Below are 8,969 nucleotides of genomic sequence, written 5' to 3'. Positions count from 1 at the left end.
ATAGATAAACCGATAAAACCATACAATAGAACAAACAAGTTCTTCAAAGTGACAATTACTACAAAACATTGGGAAAATTGTGAAACATTCGTTTCTTCCTCACGCATATAGAACAATATCTGATAAAAACTAAATAATTGCATGTTTGCCTTAACCAACGATTTCTGAAATAGTTTTCACCAAATACGGCCCAAATCAAGAATGAGGAATGCCAAAACTATAAAACGTTGGATAGTTCAGAAATCAAAAAGGCATAGAAACAGAAATCATGTATCGCCAAAGGTCCGTCTGCGCGCTGGAGACGCAATTTTCTAGAATCGGGAATTATAATTGCTTCTCCTGAATATCAATAGAATATTTGATCATATTTGCCAGTGAACATTAAGCAAGCAAGCAACAAACAAACGTTTGAAACTATTAGGGTCGATTTGAGTGGTTGGAAGAACTGAGTCTGTGCATACTAATGTAACCACCTACTGTTTACAAGTTTTGTGATTATGTAACTGCAGAATTTTACAAGTTTTTCTAATCATAACTTCACAAATGTACTCAATACCTTGCAATGTATTCATGTTCATTTCATACCTCCAATAAACATTGTTTTACATGACGAGGAAATATGTAAATAACAACAACGAACATTGTCATTCACAGGATGAAATAAAGAATATAATAAGGTGACAGCCCTTTCCGCATTGTTTGGTACATGTCTTTTTTTGATCCATATCAGTGATTTATAATCCAAGGACCTTGTGCTAGGTTCATATAAGAATCATATCATTTTGATTACAGTATGGAAAGTTTTTCCAGGCATAACCATGGTGGTCCAGTTAGTATATGTTCCAATTTTTTAGATTGAGAAAAAGCAGAACATTGACCCGTCTCGTCCATTTCTTTGTGCTTAGGATTTTGTGTTTTTTTTAACTTATTATTTATTTTTGAATTGTTGCTAAATTATATCCACTCAATCTTACAATGATAACAGTATATACTAATTCCTGCACTTTGATGAAGAAGATTTAGTGTGTAACGTACATTGGCAGTTAATTTATGTACACATGGAGAAAAAAATGACGTGGGACTAGGTGACTGCACATTTCAGTAAAATCAGTTCACACTTTACGAATTTAAATACACAAGCGAGTGTGCGCTTTTTTCAAAATCTAGTGTACATATTTGATATACCATCTATGGATATACAAAGTTGGTTATAATCTAGATTGTGAAACGCCAAGAGTACAATCGTATAGAAACAATCCTAGAGTAGTGCATCGAGGGTACATTTGACTTGAAACATATATATATATATAACATGTAAATAGTGACATTAAAAGTTCCTCAAAGACAGTTTGTCACCAAAACATCCGAGCAAAAATGCGGGCGGTCATCAGCCTACCGCATTGTCCATAGTTGTGGTCAACCAAAGTTGTCAAAAAATTGCATATTTAATATATTAGATTGACATGTAATATAATGTTATTTTGAATATCTTAGATACAAAGGTCCAAGCTAAAATAGTGTGTAAAAAAGTTACATATAAAATATAAGAACTACAAACTCCGAAGACGACAGGTAAAAAGACCTTCATGTTACCTCTTGGATAACAATTAGAACTGAGTTAGAATTATAATAATTACTCAGGTGAAATAATAAATTGTGCAGTAACTTGTCAGGTATAGGTTCGAAATTCAAGGTTATAAGCCACGAAGAATGAAACAACGAGACTACTGCAATCTAAAAAATACACAGTTTCAATTAACCATCCATGCAAAATGTTTGAACAATTCTCCAAATAAAAATAGATTTTAAATAATGGTAGGAGCATCCTTGTAAACATTCTCAGAATTCTGCTGACTGTTTCCCATAGATTTCAAACGCGTTGTTTTCATTTCTAAGAGTAAGACTGATCTTATTTTCAATATTATAAGACATTACTTTCATAGCAGCATACATTTCAAATAATTTTTACAAAGTGATTTTGGCAGATGGCCTTGTAAAGATGAATTGTTTTCATAGTTCACTCGATTGGTCTTACATGACCATTTTGTTGTCGCCTTTGGTTAAAAACTACATCAAAGTAGGAATTTTGTTTTTGGTTTACATTACACATGTATTGTCTGACTAAATAAATATTTCATGACAACAACCCTGAAAATACAAGAGAAGTCCATCTCATAAACTAGTATCAAAGACGGAGAGTAAACCTACACCAATCTATCAGATTTGTTTATGTTATTTTTAACAGCAAGGTCTAAAAAGTTATTTTTATCAATGCGAATAGAGCGTAATCAATATCAAATGGTCAACAGTCATGGAATATTTAATGATCTTTTTGTTATGGGAACTGAACATTTTTTAGAAATAAAATGAAATGGGTTTAGATAGTCACATGAATTATTAAATTAAAATGAAATACAGTAGTATCTTATATTATAGGACAGAACGTTGTAAGCAATCAAGAACCTTATAACAAGCTGTAACTGTTTTAGAGGGTTGGCTCCACTTATATCAATGTCTTTACTAAGACACCCACAGTAAAGACAAATATAGAAAGAACAAAGGAAACTTTCGAGTTGAATGGTTGATGAGAATTACTTATGTCGAAGTAAATAGGTAAACATAGCAAATGCAGCATAAAGATCCAGGTGGAGGGCCTATGCAAAACATGGCGCCAACAAAAGTTTAGTTTTTGAAAGTAAATAGTTATCAAAAGTACCAGGATTATAATTAAGTACGCTTGACGCGCGTTTCTTCTTCATAAGACTCATCCATGACGCTCATATTAACTCATCATCGATATCAGACTTAAACTTTTGTACACCAGATAAGCATATCACCTACACAATACTCATAAGTGACGCGAGTTTAAAAGTTGAAATTACAAACAAAAAAAAGAACTCCGAGGAAAATTAAAAAAGGTTAGTCCATAGTCAGAAGGCAAATTCAGAAGCTGAAACACATCAAACGAATGGGTGACAACTTTTCTGCATCAGCTAAACATTTTGAAAATAAATGTCCCTACAGTGTGGTTAGAGGCCAACATATTTGAAAATAAAAAAAACTAATGAAGAAAGGAAGAGCAAATAAACCAAAATGAACAAAAACTGTAATCAAAGGAACTTTGGAAGAAAGAGGTATATTCCTTTATTTAATTGAATTGCCTAAATGTTGTTAAAGCAAACGTTTATAACACAAGTTGCATGTTTCCATACCAGTAAATTCATACTGTTATTAATGTTAGATTATTTAAGAAATTAAGGTTTTTTTTTACCCCTTAGCCGTTTTTGGAAGAAATTTGTTGCTTTTCATTTGAGCGCTACCAACAAGCCTTGTTCAAACAAAACGCGTTTTTTACGAAACTTATTATAAGCTTGTGTTTTCCCTTGAAATATGTGAAATTCGCTTTTTTTTTCTCAACTTGCTTACTTCAACCCACCATATTTTTTTTAAATGTCCTGTACGAAGCCAGGAAATGACAATTGTTATCGTATAGTTTGTTTCTTTGTGTGTTGCATTGCCGTTTGATGTTTTCTTTTGGGGGTTCACTTCAGTGTTTCTGTTTTGTTTGTTTCGAAATGTTCTATATTGTATTGTTCTTTTGCGTAATTCTCTGTCTTGAATATTCTTGTAATGTATTCCTATCATCTACTGGCGTCATTTTAGTGTTATATTTAACATTGCCATGAAAGTGCGAGGTTTTGGCTAGCCACAAAACCATGTTAAACAAACCATTTTATTTTTAAAATGTCCTGTACCTTGTCAGAAAAATGGCCATTGTTATATTATAGTTCGTTTCTATATGTCTTACATTTTAGTTGTGTCGTTGTTCTCCTTTTATATTTGATGTACTTCCCTCAGTTTTAGTTTTGTAACCCGGATATGATATTTTCTCAATCGATTTATGAATTTCGAACAGCGATATACTACTGTTACCTTTTTTTACATAAGTATAACGTTTTGATTTCATCAAAAAACGGATAATTGTTTAAAAATATCTTTGAAGTATAATGTTTAGAATTTCAGAAGGTTTATTTCAACAACTTTCTCAGTTTGTAAATTTATGAAATACAATGTAACTTCAGAGATGTTTAATTAGAAGTAATCGTAGTTAACCGATGTTTAAATCTTGTTTAAGAATAAAAACAAAACACAGATAAGTTGATGCAAAGTATAACACTGGTACAATGACTATTATCATCGCATTGCTTTTCTGTTATTTTTTATCATTATTTTGGAAATGAGGCTTCACTACATGATATGCATCGGGTATGATTTCATCAAGCCAATTGATGTATAAGCATGACTACTAGGAATTTTCCGGGTATAACAAAATCCTAAAACATGACTGCTGCAAGCAGTGGGTAACCTATTTTTTTTCTCTTTGTGTAACCTGTTTAAGTTTTTACACCTATATATCCAACTGTTTTCTTTTGAGTCATTGACGGAATTAGGACATGTTACCTAGTCGACTACACACCAGTAATGTTTAACGGAATGTTTTTTTTTTCATACAATAGAGATGTTACTTAGTACAAGTGATCTATATAATCCACCTCTCTTTGTTGTTAAAAACCACGGTCGATTTAAGATTTCTACCCTTGACATCACCCCAAACACGAAATATCTTTACAAAAGGACGATAAAATAAATGATAAGTCGATAAAATCAGATGATTCGTCAGATCTGTGAATGAATTACAAAGATACAAGATGATGTGTCAACTGATTGCTTTTTACTGTTTGACATTCGTCAATTCTTTTAATTCAGAACAAATTACAGAAAGTTCAAATTGAACCAAAACTTCAATGCTCAAAATGTCGTGTGAAAATGTGATTTTTAACATTTTTTGTCAAATTTAGATTAGTAAACAGTTTTATCAGATACCCGATTTTCATATCTTTTTCCAACTGATCATATACAAAGAGATTGCGGAAGTTAAGGATTACAACAGAATAAGGTTAAAAAAACACCAAAGCTTTGATGGCTGTATGTTGTATATGTGTGTCTGTTAACATGTGGAATGTAAAGAATAATATTGAATTTATATTTAAATACTCATAGCGTACACAGTATATTTATGATTTGTGAGATGCCATTCGTAAAAATTGAACTTGTCTTAGAAATCAAGCTCAACATTTGAATATATAAAAAAAGAAGATGAGGTATGATTGCATTTGAGACCACTGTCCACAAGAGACCAAAATGACACAGACATTACCAACTATAGGTCACCGTACGGCAGACCGCATAGTCAGCTATAAAAGGCCCCTATATAACAATGTAAAACAATTCGCCAGACATGCCGTCGTCAATAAATCAGTGAAATTCGAATACAAAAGTTCAGGTCCTAATCGTATAATTATTTGGGACCTGAAAATAGGCTAAATGAAGTTGTTCATTATTTAATGATGACCTTAAGTTGTTTATTTCTATTTCATTTGGTCTCTTTTATAATGTTGTCTTATCAATCATGCAACACCTTCTGTTTTATATTGAAGATAATTGAAGAGCATTGAGGACCAAAAATTCCAAAAAGCTACGATATATTCCTCGGTAGAAAAATGACTGGAACTGAACCGGCAGGAAGATCTAGTTAAAACGAGTTATTTCAACTTAATTATCATATACATATTAAGAATTAATATCTGTGACATCTTTATTTTACTACAAGTTTCCCTCCCGAATAATGTACTGGTTGTCTCACCCATCTGGTATTTTAATGAGTGAAAACCTGTATATCCAAAATTAAAATTCTATCCTTGGGACCCGAATCATAATGGGAAAGGGTAACATGTTTGAATACCTAAAAATGTGGGGATTTTACGGATATTCAAACTCGTCCAAGGGGTTGATGAATATAACCGTTATAAGAATTTAAAAAAAAAATTAAAAATAAAATGAAATAGCCAGTCGACGGAAAAGTAATGACGGTTGGAACGACTAAAGCAATACACTGAAAAAAAATACCTAGTAACTATTACTAGTTTGGCTAGTACTTCATTAAAAGTCCCTAGTAGATTATCAAACAACTAATTAGACTAGTATGTTTACTATCGTGGATGCCTCGTATTACCAGGAACCAGCTGTGCAACTGATAACAGGATTTCCCGCCGGACGATATCATATTCGCGTGGGCCAAGTTCTGTTCAACAGTTGTACATGAAGTGATGGCCGCAATCAAACGAATAAAGAACCTGGGTGATTTTTGGCCTGATTCATTGAAAAGCTGTAAGTATTTTAACTAAGTTGTGTTTTATTTTATCGGCTTCACTTGTTTACACAAAAAAAGAACCACATCATTTCGCCTTTCACGTAAATAAAATGTACTACAGGAAAGGTCAAGCTAACATTGTGACACGTGGAACAAACTTTATCTATTTAAGTTAAGATTTACAAGATGCAGATTTCGTTATTATAATTTTAACACATTTTCTTCTTTTTTTAATACGAAAACTAATTAATGACCCCCCATTAATAATCCTACTATTTCACCACAGAAAACCGTAACTTCAATCCGAAACGTTTTATGATTATATAATTAAAGTGCGCCTCGTTATGAATATGATATGGCTGCGCCCATGTAGTGAGAAAATGAAACTGCCAAAACTATAAACACAGTCAATACATGGTATATCTTCAATATTTTCACATCAAATATGAAATTGAGAAACAATTGAAAGCACTACAGAATGTACTTGATGACATACATGCACCATGTAGGTGTACACTTGCATCTTGACTCTAGTGCACAAATGCATTCTAATTTCAAACAAGTTATAGCTTTTCTAAAAAGCTGACCGTGAATGTAGAAAGAAAGGCTAATACAATTTTTCTTAATTTACTAAATTTTTTTTGATAATTTACCAACACTGGATTAGAAAGGGTGATGCCTTAACTGTTTTTTTTAAATTAAATATAAAAATATTTATAAAAGTATATTTTAAAGTTTAACATGGCTCTGGGACAATTATTTTTTTTGCCAGTATTTTAACTCTCTGTATAGCAGTATAATTGTAGATTTATTATTAATGCAAACATACTAAACTCGCAGAGGCAGATTTAGGGGAGGGGTGGCACCGCTTCCCCTTTTTGGGAAAAAAATTGGTTGCTTTTATAGGGACTCACTGAAGCATGACTGGAGTGGGCCCCCGTCTTAGGTCAGTCAGTGGGCCCCCACTTATGAAAATTCCTGGGTCAGCCACTGTCTCGTTAATGTTTTACTTTAAATACTTGTATGCAATTGCATTAAAAAGCTTTAAAAAAAAAAAGCACATACAGTGTGTGTATCTCTATATGTCTGACATGATGACTCACCTATCACACATAAGAAACAAAGTGAAATATAGTTTTTTTTAAATACAATGTATTAGTAGAAATTGACAGTAGAGTTATAGGTAATCCATATTAATTAATAAACAACACTACATGTAGTTTTAATATGGATTTTTGTATAATTTCAGGCTCTGAAAAAATCACAGGGGATGATAAATTTAGATAAGAATGATCAACCACCAACATGCAACACTTACTGGAACTTGAAAAACCTACAATTCACAAGAACAAGCCAAAGACTAGTATTACCGTACAAAGTGGTTGAGGGTATGCTCCCAGCTATCCAAACCTGACAAATTATTGGTACAATGTAACAAGCAATCTTTACTAAAAGGAACATCAAGCCGACATGCTTTGCAGACTTTGAACATGATTATTTACAAATTTGGTTAAGGCTATTGAAACAACAAACTGTGAAAACGAGTAATTTAAAAACTCATTCTTCTTCAAAACTGTGATTCATTGAAAGAAGACGTAGTGTGAGCCAAGTCAGTTGAGAGCTTTAAAACAGCTCACCAAGGCCGTCAATAGGAGTCCGCTCTCCCATCAAGTTCACACCAGAATTGGGACCTTCGATGTAACAATGCAGATACATATAGCATGAAAACTTTTATATAATGAACATTTATATTTATATCTATTGATGTTTCAGTACAAGTATGATTATTTGTTTTTGTTGTGATATATGACATACATGTATAGTATAAACAATTTTGAGAAAGTGATATCTGTAAACATGCCAGTTCCTTGAAAATGTTAACAAACTTATGTGTCAACTTATTCATTCATCTAAAAAGTATTACAAGCCAATATTATAATTCAATAGATTAAGACTATAAAATCAGTTTTGACCTAGTCCTGTTCAAGTTTATTAAGGTCAAAATAAGATAAAACAAAGTTTCATAATATATAATATCAATGTAGGAGCAAACGGTGAAAATAATTTAGATCCTAGTGCTATATGAGATGGGTGACATGTATTTAGATCCTGGTGCTCTAGAGGGGTGACATTGAGTTGGATCTGTTTGCTCAAACTAAAATTTACAGTGCTTTAAAAAATAATAAGTGATCATGCTTTATAAAGTTATAAACTGTTAGGTACAATCTGTATACTTACTTCCTGACAATTTTATTTTTACTTCTAAGTATTTTAAAATGTAAACTTTGAAGTAGGAAGACATAAAATAACTGATAAGTCTTACTTTGTTCTTTTTTTTTTTTAAATAAATATTCGAATGAGTGTTTATTCATTTTGGTTCTGCAGGGAGAGCGGATTTTTTTAAACAGGGGCCCATACAATAACTAGATGGGTTGTAATTTATTAAACTGACGTTTTAAATTTTTTTCATTGAAATAACTTTAGAATTGTAAACTAAATATTCTAAATACATGTATGAAATATTGTTAATATTGATTAGGGAACAGCTTATTAAAATGGTTTTGAAACGTGAATTTAAATGATTACTTTGAAGTTAATTGAGAACATGTTACCCATTTGTTTGTAATGTTGTTGGTTGGACACCTTTTCCTATAATTGAAAACAACTACGTTGTATAGTCTACTCAAATGTATTGTGCATCTTATGTAAATAAAATATGTAGGATTTATCTTAAAAATTATTATGCTGAACCTCACAC

General features: G+C 31.9%; 1 long non-coding RNA gene across 1 annotated transcript; it reads left to right on the top strand.

Moving 5' to 3' along the window:
• Positions 1-6,117: 6,117 nt before the first annotated feature.
• Positions 6,118-8,551, top strand: LOC134687580 (uncharacterized). The gene is made up of 2 exons (XR_010101779.1): positions 6,118-6,228; positions 7,461-8,551. It is a non-coding gene; the product is annotated as an uncharacterized LOC134687580 (long non-coding RNA).
• Positions 8,552-8,969: the final 418 nt, after the last annotated feature.

Source organism: Mytilus trossulus, chromosome 10 (genome assembly GCF_036588685.1).
Source record: "Mytilus trossulus isolate FHL-02 chromosome 10, PNRI_Mtr1.1.1.hap1, whole genome shotgun sequence".
NCBI lineage: Eukaryota > Metazoa > Mollusca > Bivalvia > Mytilida > Mytilidae > Mytilus > Mytilus trossulus.
This window is presented reverse-complemented; position numbering and strand designations above follow the sequence as displayed.